Raw genomic sequence first — 22,536 nt, forward strand, 5'->3', positions numbered from 1 at the left:
TCTCAAGTGTTTTGCAAAAGAAAAACAAAAAGAAAAAGAAAGAAAGGAAAACAACGCCTCCCCTTCTACCACATTACTTGGGCAAGGACTCAGTGGCTTCTGGGTCTCTGGCCTGCAGGGACAGAGCATCCTTTCCTTCTGGAAGGTTCAGCACTTAGCAGGGTGCTTCAGAACCATGAGGCAAAATGAAACTGGGTGGGGGTTAGAGGCCTGCAACTGGGCATGAGTTCTCAGGGCTGGACCAGGTCGGACCCTGAGCTACTCTCTAGTTGCCATTTTCACACTAGAAGCTGCTGGCTGGCTCGGGGTGGTTACATAACTTCCCTAAGGTCACACAGTGGCATGTGAAGTACTGGATTCAAACTCAGGGATGCCTAATCCAAAGTGTCTCTGAATTTCTTTCTTATGCTTTAGGCTAATACCTCTCTTCAAGGCTCTCAAGCTTGGCAGGCAGTGATGATATTTGACTCTTTTAGGTCTTTTTTTTTTTTTTTTTTTTTTTAGATTTTATTTATTTATTCATGAAACAGAGAGAGAGAGAAAGAGAGAGAGAGGCAGAGACACAGGCAGCAGGAGAAGCAGGCTTCATGCCGGGAGCCTGACATGGACTTGATCCCGGGTCTCCAGGATCACACCCTGGACTGAAGGTGGTGCTAAACCGCTGAGCCACCCGGCTGCCCAGCTCTTTTAGGTTTTAAACTCCCTGAAGATTGGCAGCATACTCCTGTCCCCAGAGGTGAACACTACTAAGTTAAGATAAACTTAAAACCTGAGAAATGTCAATGTTGTCCACATTGCTAGTCTCTCTTTGTCTCTTCTAGACACTGGCCCTCCTATGAGGAGAGAGAAAAAGTTCCTGGGGGTAGTCCTGCCTGCAGGTGAAGCCCGGGTGTCCTTGTGGCTTGAGGAATTTCTGATCTGTGCCGGGCCTGGCATCTATTTGCTACTGTGACTGCACATTGCAGAAGTCATTGTGGTCATTCCACAACTTCTGAGCATCATGGTTCCTGAAGAAAGACCACAGCAGGAGAAAAAGGCCTTGCTTGTTTTTGTTCTGGTTAGTAATTGTGAGATTATCAAAGTGTTATTTATTAATGTGTTTGCATATAAATAGAACCCATGAAAAAGTCATTCTAATTTTGACTTTACTTTGAAGGACCTTCCAGATAACTTATGTCATTGCTTGACAGAGTTCAAGCCATTTTTAGCATGGTTGTTACTACATCTAAAAGAAATAAGATCCTAGAACCAACGTTCTCTAAAGAAGGACCATCCCTCCCTAAATATGCAACAAATACCATGACTGTCCCATGGAGTTTCTTAGATGCTGTTTTATTTCAGAGGCAAAAGGAGTTTATTTCCTCTTTATAAAGACCAATACAACTCAAGAATAATATGTTGGCTCCAGAAAGGATCTTTGAAAGGATCTAGTCCTGGCCCAGACTATGTGGGGTTTTCATATATATTTTATAAAGACTTGGGCCTCATAAAGGAGGTTCAGGGATATCACAAACATTTATTTTATTCACATTTCATTCTGAAAAACATATAAACTATTTCAAAAGCTCCAATTAAGACAACATGTATCATAGAACACATTTTCAGATGTGCATTTAAAAGCCCTCAAAAGTTAACTTGTGTTGGCCAGGTAATTAAGGTAGTGCTAGTTGCTCTAAAAAAATTACATAATGGATCAAGTACACTAGAAGAATGAAGCCTAAAATGGGTGTTTCTGAATGCTGGCTGGCTTTCCTTCAAGCGGAGGTGTGGGGACCCAGGCTCCTTCCATCTTGTGGCTCCACCATCTCTCACCTCCAAATTCCAGGTTTTCTGCATCCCTCTTCATCAAGCCAGCAGAGGAGCAAAGAACGTGGAGAATCGTGTGTCAGAGTTTCTTAGAGGGGCTGTGCACATCTTTCCACTCCCATGTTATTGGCTGGAAACGTGTCACGTGGCCACATTTAATTGTGAGGGACTCTGAGAAATGTATCCTACCAGCTACCTGCCTTACCAGGTTACTCGCTTAGGCACATGCTTGGAAATCAGACATGGTTATCTGAGGAGTAACCATTTTAAAACCATTTATCTGTGTGAATCTGAATTTTGAGATGGTGTAATTAAATTCAGCATAAGTTCTCAGCTTTTTCTCCATAGCTCCGGATCTGATATTTTTGTATTCACCGAAACAGCCTCATCAGCCCCATTGTTGATGTAAAAGTATCAAGTAAATATCATACATTTGAACTTAGGAGGTGTTGTGTGCTAATGGGATGCTAGTTTACCCTGCTGTAAAAAAAATATGAAGTCCTGAAACCTTGAAAGAAATACTGATCAAGTATAATATCCTCTTTTTATAGGAAATAGGGACAGAGAGAATGAGCCACTTGCCCAAGGTCATATCCCAATAAAGAAACAGCTGGTATTTGAACTCAGACTTCCTGGCTCTTGCTCCAGGGCTTTTCCTTCTATTTCAACTTGTCCCAGGACCTCACGGCCCTCCTAACTTGGATGTTTTTCAGCCTGTTTTAATTTTCTCAGTCTGTGAGTGAGAGAACAGCTGAAGCTCGGGGGTTGTTAATTCTGTCAGAAGATGTAATGTCTTGCATTTTGTTCCAGCTGCTTCATGAATCAACATCCGAGAAGCATTTGTTGAGCATCTATTATGTCCCACATGTTTTGCCAGAGCCAGGGTTGCAGTGGTTCAACAGGCGCCTTCCCGTGGGGTCTTGCAGTCCAGCTAGATAATAAAAAAACGGAACAGAAGTGTGAATGTATACATCTGCAAATAGGCGAAACAAAGGAAGCAAACAAGAGACTGAGAGAGAAACCCTGGGTAGGTGAGCTCCGTCTCTCAGATGGGGCGATTGGAGGCCAGGGGCTGCTGTCCCCTCTGAGCGTTCCCAGTGAGATTCTTGACCTGCACATGCACGTTCTCAGTGTTTTGCACGGCGTAAGCAACATAAAACTGCAGAATGTGCCCAGATGCTAAAATAAGTACAAATAATTAAAAGATGAAAGTGAGTCAAGATGCCTCTAAGACCCTGACGGCTGATGAAGTAGCTAAGTCAACTATGAAAAACAAATAGCTTTTCCATGTTTGAAAGGGTAGGTTGGGGGAGATTTCTATTACATATTCATCGGCATCCTGGTTGCCTTTTTCTTGTCCCTGAGTTTTACATCTGCAACCTGCAAAACTGTCCTCTGCAGATGAGAATGAAGACGGAGGAGGCAAGGCCATGTGGCGGCAGGGGTACTGGAGTGGACGCAGACCATAGAGCAGTGAACATAGATCTATTTGTGGTGTGTGTGCAGCATGCATAGCATGTACGTGATATGTGGCATGTGCTCTGTGTGTGGTGTATTGAGTTGAGCACATGCTGTTCAGCCAATAAAACAGATTGAAATCCAATGCCAGGGAGGAGAGCATCATGGGAGTTCCCACCAGCTTCTCTAAAGGGGAGTGAAATGCTGGGAGTAAGCACGTGACATCTTAAAGGCCAGGATGCTTGGGGTGCCTAGGTGGCTCAGTCGATTAAGGATCTGACTCTTGGTTTCGGCTCAGGTCATGATCTGAGGGTTGTAAGATTGAGCCTTGCATGGAGCAGGCTCGCGTGGAGCCTTGTGCTCAGCACAGAGTCTGTTTGCAATTCTCTCTCCCTCTCCTTCTGCCCCTCCCCTCATTCTCTCTCATAAATAAATAAATAAATAAATAAATAAATAAATAAATAAATAATAAACAAATAAATAAAATCTTTAAAAAGAAAGAAAGCAAGCCAGGGTGGTAGATATAAAAGGGAACTTAAGGAGCACCTGGCTCAATTCTCCTATTTCCCGTGTGACAACAGTAAGGCCAGAGAAGGGAAATGACATGCAGGATGAATCAGTGATTGACGCTAGGACAAGAACTTCAGTGTTGCCATTCTCACCCCAGTCCGTGCCAGGACACCATGGGGTCAGAGTGAAGGATGTGGCCTTTGAGGAGCCTTGGAGTAAGGATTGCTCTAAAATGAAACAAAACAAAACAAAACAAAACAAAACAAAACAAAACAAAACAACCCAATTCTATTCCAGAAGACAAAGCCATGCCCTTCACCTGCTTTGGGAGCAAAATAAAGTGGTTCATACCGAAAGGGTTGGAGATTGAAATTCTAGCACGCTCTAGTGACCATTGTCACCCGGGGCTGCAGACAGTGGGACTTCATATGGAAACCTAGGTGGAAGAATGCAATTATTTTTAAACATCTCAAGTGGAAATGGTGACCCCCTCCTGTCATTCATTCTTTATGGGCACAGTGATACTTTTATTTATTTTAATGAGATTTCCCTTTTTGCCCCTTCTCTCAAAACAGTAAATTTTTTTTTATCTTTTTTTTTAAATTTTTATTTATTTATGATAGTCACACAGAGATAGAGAGAGAGAGAGGCAGAGACATAGTCAGAGGGAGAAGCAGGCTCCATGCACTGGGAGCCCGACGTGGGATTCGATCCTGGGTCTCCAGGATCGCGCCCTGGGCCAAAGGCAGGCGCTAAACCGCTGCGCCACCCAGGGATCCCCAAACAGTAAGTTTATACAAAGCAATTGAGTTCATTTATTTTGGGTGAAGACAAGGGATCTAACATAATGATTTTTTGAGTCTTTGAAGTCTTTCCCTCTATTCATCCTTCTTGCTTCAAGTGCCATTTGTGGATGGGTGACTCCTAAATCCATATTCCTTTTGTGGGTACCCCTGTTGGATATTCATCTTCACGTCCTTGTAATGCCAGATCAACATCATTCCTTTAAGCTGGGTTCCCCAGAAAGCTAGGTTCCCCTGAGACAGAGACTTATATGTTGTGTTAGGGTTCGCTAGAGAAATAGAACAAAAAGAATGTATATTTACATAGAAAGAGATTTCTTTTAGAGAACTGGCTCATGACATTATGGAGGACGGTAGGTCTAAAATCTGAGGGTAGACCTGCAGCCTGAAGACCCAGGAAGAGCTGATGCTGCAGTGTAAATTGTTGGGAGAAGGCAGTCCTTTATACTATGCGGCCCTTCAACTGATTAGATGAGGCCCACATCCACGGATTTAAATATTAATTTCATCCCAAAACATCCTCACTGAAACACCCAGAAATAATGTTTTACCACATATCTGGGCACTGTGGCGCAGCCAAGATGACCCATAAAATTAATCATCCCATGTGTGAATACTTTATTTCGGGACTCCAAAGAGGAGTAAGGGAAAAGGAGAATGAAACAGGAGAGAGAGAGATCCATTACAAAGATAGATTGCCAAGTTGGCCACGGGCAACTGGGTGACCCAGTTGAGAAGGGGAAACATTTCCCATCATCCCCATCACCTACTGGGTGCTCAGTGGGCATTAATTCTCCTGTGCTTCTGGGTTGGGCGTATGTGAGTGCCCAGTGGTTCTATGAGGCATGCACACCACTGCAGGCCAGAGAAGCCCTGGTGGGAGATGCCCCAGGGAACGTGCCCAGGCCAAGGTGGAGCCAGGCTGCACCAGCTCTGAACTGGTGGCCCCTGTCTGGAACTGGCAGCTGAAGCTTGGCTGGAATCAGGAGGAAGTGAGAGGCTGAATGGAGCTCATGCCCAAGAGGGCACCAGTGCCTTTGTCCCAATAGCCTTCTTCCCGTAACCCGTGCTTTGGAGACTGACCCTACATCTTCCAGCTACCAGGTCTTAGAGTCATTCTAGATTTCTCCATTTCCCTGACTCCTCAGATTAAGGGCTGTTACTTCCATTTTTTTTTCTTTAGTATGTCTCACGCATGTGTTCCATCTCACCAACCCCTGTATGGCCACCGCCACCCATCAAACCTCACCAACTCTTCACTGGGTTCTTAAAATAATTCTCCAGCTGGTCCCCTTGTATCCAACCTTGGACATCTCCCAGAATGATCTATCTGAAATGCATGGCTGACTGCGGACTGTCCCTTGCTTAAAATCCCCCAGCAGTTCTGAAGTTTGAAGACTACGTTTCTTCAAACTCCTCCGATTGGCACATGAGGCTCTTTGTAACTTGGCCCCTGTAGCCCTCTCATTTCATCTATTGCAGCGCTGCTCCTCAGATGCTCTGCTCCTCTAGGGGAGAATCTTGGAGGCCAGTCCGGGCAACATGCTCTGGCACGCTCACTGCCTTTGGTCATGCTGCATCCTTTGCCTGGAATGTTCTCACTCTTCCTCCCTCCTCCATCTCCAGCCCAAGTTTACCTAGTGAACATGTACTCCTCCTTCAAGACTTGGCTCGTGTCTCGTTTTTATTACGAAATTGTCCTGGGCCTTCCTGGTGCAGAATCGACCATGTTTGGTACCCTTTGTGCACCTCTCCAAACAGCCTTTATTAGGTCCATATGATATTTAATGCACTCACTCTTTACATATCTGTTTTGCTCCAACATACAGCAGTAAGCACCTCGGCAGCAGGGATCCTATTCTGGCCATCTCTTTGTATACACTGTGTCGTGGTCAGCCTGGCACAAAATAGATGCTCAGCAAGACGGCTACAGATGAGGAGACAGGGCTCCAAAGGGACTGTGTCTAGACCCCTGCTGGAAGGACAATCCTGCCGTAAACCCTGAGACAGGAGGCAGGGTGCAAAAACCGATGAGCTTTGTGCCTTTGAGTTGTGTTAGGGACAGCCTGGCTCAGTGGACTGGGACGCATTTGCCCCCGTGGAGCCCCCTCCCTTACCAGCTGAGTCTTAAGTCAAATGTAGCTAAGTTGTTAAGGTCGAGCCAGAGTAGGTTGTGTTGGCCCGAGGCCCGAGGAGCCAGTGCTTCTGGGTTCTGAGAATTTGTTCTCTAATCTCTGCTTACAGGGCTCCAAGCGGCTGGAGTCTGCATGAAAGGGGCCTTTGTCTGATATGGGAATGGCTTTGGGGGCTAATCTCTTCTTGGATGCATTTTAATTCACTTTAATGACTCTGCCTCCTGTCAGGCTTTTCTTCGGGGCTGGGGTAGGGGAGAGGTTTGTTAAAGAGATTAGAAGGAGTGAACCCGAGCCCCCAGATCTAGCCTTCCTCCGAGGGTGCTATTCTAGGGAAACCAGTGTTCTGCAAAATGTATTAGGATGCTCTGGGAGCGAGAGTGGGGAGGGAACAGGCTGGAGAGTCGGAAAATTATATATCTAATGAACACAAGCACAGAGGAACACCCCAGCGCCAACCTGCTGTAGCTTTCACCGCCCACCTCGTCCTGCCCCCGTTGTTGGAGCTGAGGCAGACAAGACAGAGTGATGTCATCCCCAGGACACTGTCCTTTCTCTCCCTCTCTCCCTCTCCCCACTTTTGTATAAACACAGCTGTTTGTGAGGAATGCTGGCTTGGGAAAACATAAACCATCAGCATTACGGACCTTTCCTCCCCACCACGCACCCCTTCCTACTGAATGTGGGAGACTGGAATGCTTTCAGCCCAGCAGACCCATTATCTTCACGTCAGCAGCACCAGGCCTTTCAGCTTTCTGGTGGGGGCCTGGGGTGACAGGGCTCAGGGACTGTGCAAAGCCCTGCAGGCCAGACAGAAGCTCTGGTTGCAGGTGACACCTGAGACCACTCGCGGGACTTCTGGAGGGATGCAGAGAGGGGAAGAGGGCTTCTCTCTCAGGCTAGGGGGTGTAAGGTGGAGGTTGGAGGGGTGGAGGGGTCCACAGGCGAGGCAGGGGCTCCCCGATCTGCTGGCTTGGCCCACCGAGCCCAGCCTCTGGGAGCCCAAGGGAACAAAATAGCAATGGTGGGGTGTGGCCTGGCCTTAGGGTAAAGCCGCTGATGAGCTGTGAAGAGGGCAAGGTCCCACAAGCATCACCACCACCCATCCCCCTTTCCCGGGCCTTCACAGCCACAGTTTGGGTCCAAAAGCCCTTTACCCTTTTAAGGAATAAAAATAAGGGCAGCAAAAGGGAGGAATTAAGGCTGAACTCAGCTTCTTTTGAAATCCAGAGATAATGTGGCCAGCAACGATTTATTGGGGATGCTTTTCCATTTTTAGATGGTGACCTCTGGGCCTTGGGGTTTAGGGTGGTTTTGTTGTTGTTGTTGTTGTTGTTGTTGTTTTCCCAAGCTACTAAAACTTGGCATTTGGCTGAGAACATGCTAGCTTCCTGGCCCCAGCTCCCATCCAGTCTACTAAGCCCCTCTCTGTGCCCCACTCTCCTGGGTGATTTTGTGGCCACAGGTGGAAAGGTGGAGAAGCAAGGGTGAAGACTCCCTGAGATGCCCTTTCCAAGGGCCAGGCCTTCCCCCCCTCCCCAGAAGGATGGCCACCATTGTGGAATGAATGGGATTCAGGCCTAGCGAAATGGCGCCAGGTGGGGAGCCAGTGAGTCGTCTTCTTCAGCCTCCTTTTGGGCTGCCATGGGAAGAGAGCACAAACTTTCACTCACTTTTCCATGTTAAGTGGAAATCTCGAAGTCCCTGCTCTGGAGCCACTGAGGCAACATTTGACTCCTGGTTGCCTTTCATGCCTGCAGTTTGCGAAGCAAGTGTAGATCTGCAGCCTTACACTTCCTTGGTACCTGCTAAGTGTCAGGCAGGTGCTAGATACTTTGCATCTGTTCCATTTTATTCTCACAATAACACGGTGTTATTAAACAGTGTTATTTTATAATTAGCGATAAAGAAACCGAGATAAAAGTAGTTTAAGGAACACTATCCAACGAGGTAGCTATGGAGCCAGGATTCACACCAGAGCTAATTTCAATGTCCATGCAGTCCAGGAATTCAGGAGATAGAAGGAGTAGAAAGATCCCAACAAACCTAAGGGGGAGAGAGAGAGAGAGAGAGAGAGAGAGAGGCGATTGCCTAGGTGGGGTGATTTGAGACATAAACATTCCATCTCTCACCTCCTCAGATATTCCTCCTGCAGCTTGGAACTCCATATTACAGAATTAAGAATACAGAATACAGAATTAAGAATACAGAATTAAGCCAAACTCTGTTTTTGAATGCAAATATTTCTGGGAGGGGAAGTCATTCAGCCCCTAAAATGCTCTATTAAAAAAAAAAAAAAACCAACAACTCTCATTTTCTTTTAAAATGTTTTACTTTAAATTGTGTTCTTTGTAAAGTAATCCTTAACAAAGTAGTTTGTATCAGAATAAATGTCTGGCAGGAGACCTCTTAAGGGAGTTGAGAAGTGTTAATCTTTGACATTTACTATTATAAGCACTTTTTAAGTAATTCCTAGAAACTGATAAAATCTGTTAGGAGAAAAGGATTTCTCTCTCCCTTTTTTTAAGTAGTAGAATATTTCACTCTTCTGATCTGAATAAAAGATAGACAGGGTGTTAACTTTCTGAGATACACCTACATAAATGTAATCGCATGGGATTCTGCTTCCAAGAAGAAAAAAAGAAGGATATTCGAAAGATAGTTTGAAAGCTTCAAATATTATGAGATGAGATGATATTTGTTAAAGCACTTGGAAAAACCCTAGAATGAAATGAAGAGAAGCTATTATTATTTCTCCTGGGGCTTGCATCCATCTACAAGAAAGGAAGAGAGGTGAGAGGAATAACCTCCTGAGGCAGTGTTTCCTGAGTTTTCTGTGGATCACTGTGCCTTAGGTTATCAATAAGTGCTCCTTGATGGCACCGTTTTCTGGTGAAATGCATTTGGAAAACCCTGGGTTAGGCCAAGTGAAGCATGTTTCTTTACAATAGGAGTTAGCAGAAATTATTTAATAAGTAATTGTGCGTTGTAATTCTCCCAGAGAGTGGACACTATAGTATAAAGGGTTTCCTAAAAGTAATTTTTAGGAGATGGGTGGGGGTGGTGGAGGAGCTGTCATTTCATAAGATCAGGATTCCCTGGGACATAGTTTGAGAAACACAATCCAAAACAATAGTCTATTTGCGATATGTTACGGTAGTTGAGGTGAGCTGGATTTACATGCTAGCTTTAGCACTGAAAACAGATGTAAGCTTGGGCAAGCCATTTAACTGCTCCATGCCTCAGTATCTTCCATCTGTCAGAAGGGACAAGCAATACTTTCTATTTCCTCAGGTGTGAGGATTAAGGGACAAGCAATACTTTCTATTTCCTCAGGTGTGAGGATTAAATACCACGTACCTGCTATAGAGTGAGAGCTCAATAAGTATTAGCTGCTGTTGCTATTTTTTTTTTGCATTTTGTCCTGGTCCCTTCTGTGTATGCTGAGCTCCAGAAGAAAGGGAAAAGCCAACCAGGCATCTCTCCATCTTTGTTCATGTTCTTTCCTCCACTCAGAGAGCTTTGCCTGCTATGTCCATGCTGCACAAACAGCAAGATCTATCTCAGTGCCACTTGCCCTACAAAGATCCTGGATCCTTCCAGCTTTCCATCTTCTGAACCATCAATATTCCTATGTAGGGTTCTTAGACTCACCATATTTGACTTTGTATTTTTGTGTATTTTCTCTTATCCTTGGAAAGATGTCTTACTTATCTTTGATTTGCTGGTACTTGGTGTAGTAGCTTCACTGGCTGGATCTCCACTACAGCTTGGCTAAACTGTTAAATTTCAGAGCCCTCCACCTAGGTGCAAACACTTCTTAGTGAGCTAAGTCCTTACCTATATGTGTGTCACCAAACTTTTTATAAATTGGCGAGGAGTGGTGAGAACAAGCCCTCCCACAGGTGAAGGAGGGGAAGCCAATAAGAGGAAAGAGGATTAAGTATGGACTGTGATGGTATGTCGTTTTTTCTTTTCCTTAGGAACTTTCCAATTAAAAATATTCTCTCCCATTTTTCCTACTCATGCCCACCCTGTGCATGGATTTTTGGGTGGGTATTGTATGCTTGGGGAAAGTAGAAGAAAAGCAAAGACAACTCCTGGCTGCAATCTCAGTTTTACTGACACAACTGTTAGACTCTGTAGCTGTGACATTATTTTGTTCATTCAACAAACATTTACTGAGAACCTGTGTGCGCTGAGCACTGGGCTGTCTTAGGCATTTAAGAATGAGAAAGTCGGACCTGATCTCTTACCCTCATGAAATTGTAGTTGGTTAGAGCCACAGTTAGATAAATAAAACACGCAATTGCCAAGCCCTGTACATAGGAGGCGTGTATTGATGTTTATTTATTGATTGATGGAATAAAAGAATAGAGAAGATGTTGCTCCAAGCCAACCTACATCTGGCAGGGCTGCTCTGTGGGGCTGCATGCATCTCGCATCCTGTGTAGCTCTAGGGCCTCTATTTACAGAGACAAGATTTGAAGTTGATCCTGTTCAGGGTGAGGTGGAAGATTGTTTTAAAACAAAACCATGTTGGTTCTGCTTCCACATGGAGAGAGCATTCCTTCCTACTTACCCAACCTTAGAACAGCACACACCTCTGAACCTATCTTTCTTTCTTTCTTTCTTTCTTTCTTTCTTTCTTTCTTTCTTTCTTTCTTTCTTTCTTTCTTCTTCTTCTTCTTTCTTTCTTTCTTTCTTTCTTTCTTTCTTTCTTTCTTTCTTTCTTTCTTTCTTTCTTTCTTTCTTTCTTTTTTTTCTGAACCCTTTTTTAGCTGTGGTTGCCTCTCTTGGAGCTCACAGCCCCGAGAGACGACGCCATGGTTGGTTAGCAGCTTTGCCATCAGCAGTGTGTCTGTCCCCTTGCTCTAGGCTTCATGGTGCCCATCCTGGTATTCCCTGGCCCTGGACACAGAACCTGGCATGCAGCAGGTGCTCAGCATGTGATTGCTGGGAAAATGAGAAAATGTCCTATGTGACATCTTTAAACAGACGCCCAGAAATGGCTTCTCATGGTCTGAAATGGTCTGAAATCTGAACCCCATTAGCCAGCCTTTTCCCTGACCCCGGCTTGAACTTGAGTCTGCTAAGCCGAAAAGAGAGAAAAACTTACAATGGGAAGAGGAGCAGACGTCCCCTGCTTGCCCATGCATTCTAAGCCTGATCAGGAGCCAGGTGGAGCTGGAGGATGTGGATCTTGATCCTGGGAACCTACACAGCCCATAGGGGGTGTGCAGGGCCTGCTGTGACCCACAGCTGAACCACTGAGGTCTGTTGTGAATACCCACAGCTGCTCTGGGGGCAAGAAAGCACCATGTGAAAGACACAACCCCCAGCACACTGGTGGAGACTGCTCTCTGCAGGCAGGGATAATTTTTGAAGGGCTGGGGTGTCTTTCCCAACTGGGAGAGGCCTGTGGCAGGAAGCCCCACAAGCCACGGAGAATGCAGAGATTGGAGGTAGAACATAGGGGGATGACCTGGGTTGGAAGTCACTCCCTCTGCTCCTTGGAGACAGAGACAGAAAGAGAGAGGAACAGCAGGAAATCTTTCCATTCTATTTGCATATGAAAATGAGACAGAAATGCTTATGTTTTATACAGCCACTCACCTCCTCTGATTCTGGGCAAAGCCTGGCAGAAAGGTAGAGAGAGCTCCCTCCATGGAACACGTGAGAACACGGAGTCCAGAGAGAAGCTTGTTGGCTCAATTCTTAAATTCCAGGAGTCTCAGGAATTCCTTTCTAGGAGAGGTTATAACTAAGCATATGTGGTCTGACGTGACTTCAGTGATTCTTCAACCCAACCTTCTTGTTTTTCACATAGCATGTCTGAATGCTGTTACATCTTGTCCCAGGGGAATAGAAGCATATTTGGGGATGCAGTTCTGGGGGTCGAAGAAAAGTGATCGCCTTGTGCATCCTTGGTGAAGAGGAGGGGGCTCATGTGGAGCCTCTGAGGTTCCACTATGCAATTTTGTTGGATCCCTTATTCCCTACAGATCTGCCCTCTGTGTTCCCTGTTACTCAGGGACCCCTGGCTGACTCAGGGGTTTAGTGATGGGCAGGGAAAGTAAGAGTTGCATATGGTGTGATTTGATGAAGGCACTCTCGGGGTAGGGGTGAGGGGTCCCTTTCTCAGGACCTGGCCTAATTTGTACCCAGCAGAAGTTCTCAGGGAAGAAGTGGAAGCGACTTGCTACATTCCAGCACCAGTGTAGCTGGACCCTGGAATGGAACGCATGGATTTCCAAAGGCTAAAAGGACGGGCAGGGGGTAAACAGTAAGGACTGGAGCCCTTGGCTCATTCTTCAAGGTGTTGCCAGGTACTAGGCTAGAGGCAGAAGGGTGGTGTGCTTCCACCTGAATGAATTTTGTTTTGTCCCAGAGGCTCTGGCTATCCATAGAGCAAAACCATATTTTTTTTCAGGTGGGGGCTCTACCGCCACTACTCTTCATCCCACCCCTTTCCTCCCAACCTGACCCCACTCTTGGTTCACAGGTTCAGGGGCAACAGAGAGGGGATGAGATGAGAAGGAAAATAGATGGGAGTTTGGAAATGGCCAATTGCCTTATTAGGTAGACCATGAAGTTCAGCTAGATAAGTAATATCAACTTGGTTTATATTTGGGAACTGAGGACTACAGAATGTGTTGGCCAGTCTCCTCAGAGGTTATAGGAACAGGCACACTATGTCAAATTTCAGTTCTTGTTTTTTTTTTTTTTTTTTTTTTTTTTGAGATACAAAGGAATAAGGAGTGTGGAGTAGCTTGATGTGACCTCTCAGCAGCATGGCATGTGGGTGCTTCCAGGACCAAGAGGTATGGCACTAGAGCAATCTCTTGACCTCATTTAGGATATACCATGACTTCCAGGAACTTGCCTTCTTCCATATGTATTGACTCTTGTCTATTGGTTAGGATGTTTCCAACTGCAAGAAGCAGAGTCTCACACTTCTTTAAGTAATAAAGACACTTAAGATGGCACATAGAGAACATCTAGAGGTAGTACAGACTCTAAGCAAGGGATGATGATTGGATCCCTTTCTTTGTGATTTGTGTGGTTCTTTTCCCTTCAAAAGGTTGGTCTTGGCTCCGGCCACCTTCTGTCATGGTTTCAAGATGGCTGCCCACAGCAGCTGGGGCAATACGCTCTCTTATTTCATATATAGGCAGAAGGGAAAGCATGGAATAAAAATTCTTTGCCAGCATGGAATAAAAGTCCTTTCCTTCCACCTGATTGTTCTCCTTAAGTCATGTGCCCATTTATGGACAAATAATAAGTGTTAGGGGGATGCTCTGTGCTTAACGGCTTAAACCTGAGTTCTTGAACACTGATCAGGGAGATGGGGCTGCCATGATTGAGGTAGTGTATTTAGAACCCACATTCGAAGGCACATAGAAAAAAAAGAGAAAAAAAAAGAAGAAAAAAAAAAGAAGGCACATAGAATAGATGAGGGAGAACAGACACTTGAACAAAACTGGAGCTTAATAGGAAGGAGAAAGGGGTGAGAGATGCTGTATGGATACCCAAGTGAGTTTATAATGCCTAGCATCGAAGCATGTCGAAAGGGAGCTGCCAGTACCTGTGTGCTTCCTGAATAGCCTGTGTGCTTCCTAATTTCACACTGTTTCATCTCTGAGCTCAGTGATCTTTTTCACTCTCAGCTGGTGTATTGTTGTGATTGCTTTTGACTGGTCCCCTCTCCCTGGACAGAAAAGTTGTGGCTAGGTGGTTTTGCTCAACTCAAAGCATAAGTTATAGCAAGTTTTGCAGGAAATGACTGCATGAAGGGATTCATATAACTGGCCAGCTCCTAAGAGCTTTATGGTGGACCTGGTTCAGAAAGGTTAAGGTCATGCACTGCTGAGCGGCAAAGCCTGCCCTAGAAACAGGTCTTATGGCTCACATTCCACTTATTCTTTCCATAACTCCAAGGAAATGTCAATGTGGCAAACATGACATCAGTCCTTTGGTGGTCAGAATATGTGTGAAGAATGCAAATTTTGACCTTGGGCAAGTTCCTTAGCTTATCTAGGTCCTAGTTTATTCACTACTAAATTAAAGGGATCTTATTAGGAGATATTGAAAGTACCTTCCAATTCCAAGAATCTATGAATAGCTTTAGATCATGCTTCTCTTCCAAGAACCTGACAACACTTGTTCTATTAGATCATTTAACTGCAGATTATTTGTTTAAATAGTTTCCCAGGAGTGACCCAGAACATCCTACATAATAAACCAGTTGTTAAATCATAAACAATATGGACAGGATTCATCATCATTGTGCTTCCCAACTGAACATCCCTGGGGCCTTCTAGTTACTTGGACACTTTGGCTAATGGGGTGTTGTCAGGGATTCCCTACATGAGTGACCACTTTTCTAAGAATTAGAAACAACACTCTGTAACAAACACTAGAGCTCTCCTGGAAAAAAATGTGCTCTTTTTTTTTTTTTTTTTTGATGAAATAAAACTGTGAAGAACTAAAGAACTTTGTTTTCTTCTTTCACCTCTTTCTTATCTGGGTGCTGTTGTTACTCACTCCACACTCCATTATGATCAAGTTCTCAGCTTGGACTATGAATTCCCACTTAACTAGTTGAGGTTTAGCCTGTTATAGTTCCCAAAGTATTTGTAGGAAATTTTAAAGCCTTCAGACCCAAAGGAATATATGGTTAATGATGGCATTTCTGGTTCAGCATAAGAGCTGTGATGGGGACAAGGATGTCTTCTTGGAGCATCTCAAGCAAGAGAACCTACTCTGTGTCCCAGAAAGTATAAAAAAACCTCAACATTTCAGTTGTCCTTTGCAATATTAGTTGGTGCTATAAGGAGGGCATGCAGGAGAGGAAGAGGAAAGGGTTACTTAAGTTTGAGAAAATTTATGTTCAGGGCTCTCACTTGATCCCCTCACAACAGCTCTATGTTATCCTGATGAAGAGAAGACAAATGATGTGCAAATACATAGTGTTTAGAAGAAAAAAATGCAGAAAAATAAGAATAGCATGATTTTATTTGTATTATCCAGGATTGTCTAGGCTATTCTTCAGTAACATAAACATCAAATCTGAGAGACATATCACTACCAAGGCTTATTTCTTGCTCATGTCCCACTCCAGTGTGGATCTGTTGGTGCTCTGGTGTGGTTTTCTTCCAAGCAGGGACTTGGAAGCCATGCTGCCTCCATCTTGTAATCTCATCATTTTAGAATTCTTTACCTCTGGCCAGGGGGATAAAAAAGAGGCAACAGGACGAAAGCATTGCCAACATAATTGCTTTGGACCAGAATTGACAAGTGACTTCTGCTCACACTCCCACTGGATGTAACTCAGTCCCATGTTCTCAACCTAACTGCAAAGGAAGCTGGGAAATATTTTCTGCTATCTGCCCAGGATTGAGTAATAATGTGGCAAATACATTATTTGCCAGTATGATATGGTTTTTGCTACACTGTTTATGTAAAAAAGAATAAGACTACCTGTGTGTGTGTGTGTGTGTGTGTGTGTGTGTTTGTGTCTGGAAACTTAGATAAATACAAAGAAAAATGTCTAGAAGGATATCACTAAAGTCACCTCTAGGAAAGGAAGTGGGATTGAGATGATAAAATAAGGTGGGCTTTCAGGGCTGAATCTTTCTTTTTTTTGTATTAAGTTGAAAATTTTTTTCTAAAGATATACCTATCCATTATTTCTACTATGAAACAAAAGATGTCCTCCCAAATGCACATCACAATTTGTCAATGGTTTCATAGCAAGAGAAATCTGCCGGACTCCAAAATTCTTGCTGTTTCACTCTTCAAGTCAATTCATTGTGCCCTCCCACAGTCTGCTTTTTAGAATTTTTCTTTGGTCTGTTGGGGGCTAGTGTTGGTGACTCAGATGATTTAGTGATGCCCTACTGGGAAGGAGGAGTGGAGGGTTCACTTTTCTGACACTTAATGAAGAGCACAGAGATGCCACGAAGGATGTTGGGATTGGTATCAGCTCTTTTTGCTTCCAACCCAGAGATCTAAAGCTCAGAGGGAGAGCCATTTAAGCTTTGGTTGGCTCCAGACAGACAATGATGTTGAGACTCTATCACCTTGCTCTCTTCTGCAGTGGCTCTATCCTCAGGGAGAGCTCTCTTTAAGGTGGCAAAATGGACACCAAATAGTCCCCAGCTTAGGTAATGGCAGCTGAGTATCCCAAATGGCAAGTATCTTTTTGCAGCAGTTATACTTGGAAGCTCTTGTGCTGAGTCTGTCTGGCTTGTCTTGGGTCATGTGCTATCACCCTGGAAGAAGTAGGCAGGGCAGCAGAGTCAGGCACAGGGCCCAAACATGGGTCTGGGCATGTGGGGAAGGGTGGTTTCCCAAATTACATTTACAAATTGAGGAGAGGACTGTTTATTCCATGGTTTTGGGCCAGCAAGGAGGATGGTTCCTGCCAGAAAGGTCTTTCAGAACTCTTGATGTACTCCCAGGAAGGCAGCCATGTGCTCACGTGGGACCAGTTGCTCCCCTTTCTAAGACGGGGTCTCAGAGATGGTGGGGTCCTTCATCGTACATGGTGGGGTAGGTTAGGAGCGTCCGGAGCGCCTGGGGAATGGAGCCGGGATGGTGATATCTGAATCAGATTTAGTTCGGGCTGCTTAGATGGAAAGACTGCCTTGGTCTGAGTCATTTTTACACTCACAGCTCAGGAAGGTGGAGGAGGGCCCAGCAGGAGCCAGGATCTGCAAATAAAGCCGCCATCCGGCGAACCATGCCCTCGCGGCATCTTGATGACAGAGCATGGCGCTGTGGTCATGCTGGCCTCCGGGTCACTATGGGGCTTCGGATTTGCCAATCCCTGCTGTCCGCTTTACCATGGCATATGCTGACCCACACAGGCTGATAATGCACCTCAGCGGGTCTCCAAGACACCTATAGGGGCTGTCCTCCTTCTGAGCCCTCCTGGTAGCATGCCGCCTGTCCTCTTTGCTACTTGTTTCACAATGCAGGGACCCTGGGATGTCACCCAAGACCCAGTTTTGCTCTTTGGGCACACGGAGACCTTCTCAGAGAGATCCGAGACTACCTCCAACCCCCAGGCCTCGTCTAGATGGGATGGCAGAGATGGGACAGCTCTGAATTTCCAGGAAGGAACTCCGTCATTCTCACCCCCTCCCAATACGAAGGTAAGAGGATCTATTGGACACAGTGATCCAGAGTCCAAAGCCGTGGATAGGTCTCCAGGCGTGAGTCAAAGAGCGCCAGAGGGGGAGCATTAACTTTATGAAGGTCACATGATTATTCAGTTCCTTGGTTATTTTGGACAGACTGAGGCAGCCAGAACCCAGAATTTGGTTCTCTCTTGGTCATGGCTGTCCTCTATGACTCCGCCTCCTGGATGGCTGTCTCTGAATGAAGTGGGAGGGCACCAACCCAACAAAGTCAGGAGGGCAAGAAGAGCCTGGGGTTGGGGACTATGGCTGTTCTTTAGGTTAAAGAAGTTTTCCTTGTTTGTGTTTCTTTGCCATTTGCCAAGTTAGAATGCCAGAGCCACAGGCACTGGAGGGCTCTCCCGGTTGTCCATTCCCTTTGTGCTTTTTTCCTGGAGAACTGCTGGGGAAAGTCGCAGAGAAGGGGTGTCCCACGTCACAAGCCGGGCCCCAGCTATGGAGCTAAAGGAGGTTGGAGGGAGGTAGGGGTCAGCCAGACACTTTATTCCATCAAACCCCGCCTCACCATCCTGGGCTGTCCCACTGTGAAACGGACTGTCCTGTGAGGTTGTGGGCACCCTGTCAATGGGGGTGGCCAAGTAGAGGCCAAAGGACCCGGGGACGGGGAAGCTGTGGAGGAGGTTTCTGTGCAAGAACGAGCTCTAAGAACTTCTAGAATTCCCTGAGTCTATTGCTCAGCAGAATAAAATTCCCCCAGGCCCAAGATCTATGGAGCTCCCCTGCTGTCCTCTCTCTGGTCTTGGTCTGGCTTGGATGACCTGGCTGACATCCAGGAAGCGCGGGCACGACGCCAGGCCAGGCGGTGCCTTGCAGAGTGCGTGAGCCTGCTGGGACTTCCTCTCAGGTCCTCGTCAATGACTGCTTGGATTAATCTCCAGGACGATGAGCGCTGCCAGGCTCGTCTCCACTGAGCTCTCTATGCCACCTCCCCCGCCACCCACCCCCTCAGATCCACAGAGCTCGGCATTATATCTGTGCCCTCAGAGAGGGGACACAGAGAAGGAGAAAGAGGCTTTGACTGTCTCCTGAGGCCCCCGAAGGGAGCATGCCTGCGAGGGTGAAGCTGGAGAAAGACTTTTCCATCTGTTTTCTGTCACATGCCCCCTCAGAGTGGACCCGGGCAGGGAGAGAGCGTGGAGGCGAGCAGGGAGAGGGCAGCTGGTGCTTGGCTCGTCTGGTTCTTAGATTGCTCGTCCCCAGTGGGCAGTGAAGCCAAGAATGGACAAAGACGCGAGACCACCAGATAAGAGAGGAGGTGTAGGACTGAGCCCCTGTGGTTGTGCCTGGGCTGTGTGGGGCCCACACTCAAGGGGGTGGGGAGTGCTGCTGAACCCTGGCCTGTGGGGCTGGCGTCCACCTCGTGACCTAGTTGCTTAGAAGGGGTCAGGGCCTGGAAAGTGCCACGGGAGCTGTTGGCGGAGCTCGGGCAGGCCTCTGAGTTTCCTGCTGTCCTGTGCTCCTTCTACAGGACAAGCGGCGAGACCCCCTGCTCTTTCTTACCTGGCTGTGTGAACAGGGTCCGCAAATGTCTGAGCTGCAAGAGACGCCCCAAATTTTCTGTCTCTTCCCCCCTCATATAGATAAGACTCAGAGCAATGAAGTGCTAATAAAATGCTCGGGAAGAGGAACCCACGGCACTAGGCTCGTGGAACGCGGACAATAACCCACCTTGCTCAGAACCTTTCTGCTTTTCCAGGGCGCTTTCACAAACTCCACGCCATTCCCATTGCACCCTGCCGTGGCCCCCGACGGCCCGGAGGTTCCCCGACGGCAGTGATGAGGGTCCGTTCTTAGGCTGGGAGCACCCTGGGGTGCAGGCCCTGGGTGTGAGCAGGAGGGCAGCTCCCCAGGGGCCTGGGCATCATCCTCTTCTCCTCCCCCATGCCTCCTTTTGGGGCGACTGTGGTCACCTGTCCCTGTTCCCCGTCCCTCAGCAAGTCAGTGGCAGAGTGTACCGTCCACCTTCCTGGCTGGCCTCTGGGTGGGTGTGAGGCCCCGCGTGATGCCCTATGTGAGGCCCCACGTGATGCCCGCGTGAGGCCTAGGAAGGGCGAGCCCTGCTGAGTCAGGAGGTTCGGCCCCCGCGCCTGTAAGCCCCTTAGAGTGTGTGTTGTGACTTTGACAGGTGCTGGATGGGGCAGGACGGGGTGCACAGGTGAGAGCCTCACTGCGCTCTGCATCTTATTACCCTCCATGACTGCAGAAGGATAATCAGGACACCGGCTCCCCGCATCCTCCTGCTTATCCCCCCGTAGGGCCTGGGAGCTGGGGTCTCAGGGCTGGGAGGGCTCTGGGCAGAGGCAGTGGCGCCTCCACTCCTGCCCTTCACGGCCCTGGCATAGTTGGTGCCCGGCCTCTCCCTGCAGGCAGCACCAGGCCCACTGTCCCTCTGTCCTGGGCTCTGTCCACTGCCTGCCGTCCTCAGGAGTCTAATGTCTCCGCTGCCCCAGGGGTGCCCTCAAGACCTTGCATTAATCACCCCTGGCACATGGAAATGGATCCCACGCTCCAGGAAGGCGGGCCCCCGGCTTTTCCTGGGCACTTGTTCCCTTACCTCTGCTGCCTTCGCTGTCGGGAAAGTCTCTGTTGCGCCCCCGACAATCCACAGGCCGAAGTGCTCTTTCCAACCACTCAGTGGGCGGCGGCATCTGGGGCCACCGTGTGAGAGAACCCAGGGCTCCCTGTGATTCTCCTGTCACCCGTGTCTACCTCTCTCCTTCCTTGAAGACGCGCAGCTCAACCAAGCATGTCACCACCACCATTTCATTTTTTTTAAGACTTTATTTATTTATTCATGACACACACACACACACACACACAGAGCGAGAGCGAGAGAGACACACAGGCAGAGGGAGAAGCAGGCCCCATGCAGGGAGCCTGATGTGGGACTCGATCCCGGGACTCCAGACTCCAGGATCATGCTCTGGGCTGAAGGCAGGTGCTAAACCGCTGAGCCACCCAGGGATCCCCCATCATTTGGTCTTTATTGCTGTGAAGAACACTGACCTGGAATTCCTAAAGTGGGAATGACAATTTGGTGAAGACAATTCAGGGATGAGGCCAACGTCACAAGGTGTGGAGTGTGGGGGGGGTGTCATCTGGGCTCCCATCTGTGTGTGTGTCTCTGTTATCACTTTTGTCACTTCCCTGGGCAGTCCTGCCACTTCTCCTGGGGTCTTCCCTAGCTTACACCTTCGTGGCTGCCTTCAGGTTCCATCTGTGTTCCCTCACCCTTCCTGTGCCCCAAGTTCTACATCCTTGAGCAATACTGACACAGTGAGACCTCAGCTACCGTGCAGACACACACACACCACACACACGTGCACATGTGCACAAGAGCACACAGAGACACTATATACACGCATACCACATATATACACACACACCACACATAGCATCATACACACACGCACACATACCACACACAGTTACCACATATAACACCACGCACACACACCACACATGCATGCACACATTCCACACACAGATAGAACACATACCATACACACAGACACACGGTACACATGCCACACACATATAGCACACGTATACACACATACTGCACATACATCACAATACACACACATACACATATGCCACACACACACCATACACACATACACACTCAAACACACACCACATACACACCACCCACACACCACAAAGACTGAGCACATGAGAGAGGCAAACAACATCAAGAGTAAGACCCAGAAGTAGAGACACAGAGGGATGGAGTCCAGAGGAGATCTGGGTGAGTGCAGAGGAAGGGAGGACGAAGTAGGGAGGGAAGAGAGAGGACAGATCAGAGTTTGTGTGTCGGAAGGCTGGGGTCTAAGTGTAGTTTCACCACTTACTGGCTGAGCCACTTGCCAAAGTCACTTAACCTCTCCGAACCTCATTTTCCTATCTGTAAAATGGACATTATTTATTTAATTAATATTCATGAAGGATCGCCTTCTAGGTGTTGGGGTACATCAGTGAACACAAGAATTAAAAATCCTGCCTTCTTGTGGATGGAGATGAGATGAAGGAGATACACACCATAAGCAAAGGACATCGTGAACTAGTAGAGAAATGCTAACGAGTGTTAATCTGGGTCTTCTGAAAACTGAACCCCAAGTTAGGATTGAACATGCAAGGAGTTCCTTAGAGGAAATGCCTATGGGAGGGAAAGTAGAGGGCTTAGAGAAACATGGGCTATGGGACCACCATGCAAGTATGGCTCTGAGGAGAGGGACAAGGCTGAGTGGAGACTTCCAGGGTCAGCAAGACCATCAGGGAGTCAAGCCTGAGCCGAACATATGGAGCCCCAGTCTTGTGGGTGTACTCAGTTGCTGGCTGAGGGTGGTATTTGGAAGGTGTGGTCTGAGCTCAAATGGGTGTGAGGTCAGAGCAGTTGAGGCCCTTGGCCAAGACCAACTCCGGCCCTTGTGCTGCACAAAGTTGGTCTGTAGGGTGCATTCTCACGTGACATATGAGAAAAGTAAATTCTAAAGAGTGGAGCAGGTTAAGGAAGATGGGGGTGCTGGGATGTGCACAGGTTGCAGTTTTCATAGGGTGGTCAGGGTCAGCCTCATTAGAGAAGGTGACTTTTGAGCAAAGATTTGGAGGAGGTGAGGG

The 22,536-nt window shown here is 47.1% G+C and overlaps 2 long non-coding RNA genes across 3 annotated transcripts in view; both read left to right on the forward strand.

Moving 5' to 3' along the window:
* The window catches only part of LOC144305939 (uncharacterized), a 53,613-nt gene extending 50,614 nt beyond the window's left edge, over positions 1-2,999 (forward strand). For both annotated transcript variants that reach the window (XR_013372968.1, XR_013372970.1), the window contains exons 4-5: positions 822-1,057; positions 2,617-2,999. This is a non-coding gene — a long non-coding RNA (uncharacterized LOC144305939). The remainder of the gene's footprint in view (positions 1-821; positions 1,058-2,616) is intronic.
* A 14,615-nt stretch (positions 3,000-17,614) lies between these two features.
* Positions 17,615-22,536, forward strand: part of LOC144305862 (uncharacterized) — a 173,573-nt gene continuing 168,651 nt past the window's right edge. Inside the window, exon 1 of the long non-coding RNA XR_013372885.1 lies at positions 17,615-17,871. This is a non-coding gene — a long non-coding RNA (uncharacterized LOC144305862). The remainder of the gene's footprint in view (positions 17,872-22,536) is intronic.

Source organism: Canis aureus, chromosome 36 (genome assembly GCF_053574225.1).
Source record: "Canis aureus isolate CA01 chromosome 36, VMU_Caureus_v.1.0, whole genome shotgun sequence".
Classification (NCBI taxonomy): Eukaryota; Metazoa; Chordata; class Mammalia; order Carnivora; family Canidae; genus Canis; species Canis aureus.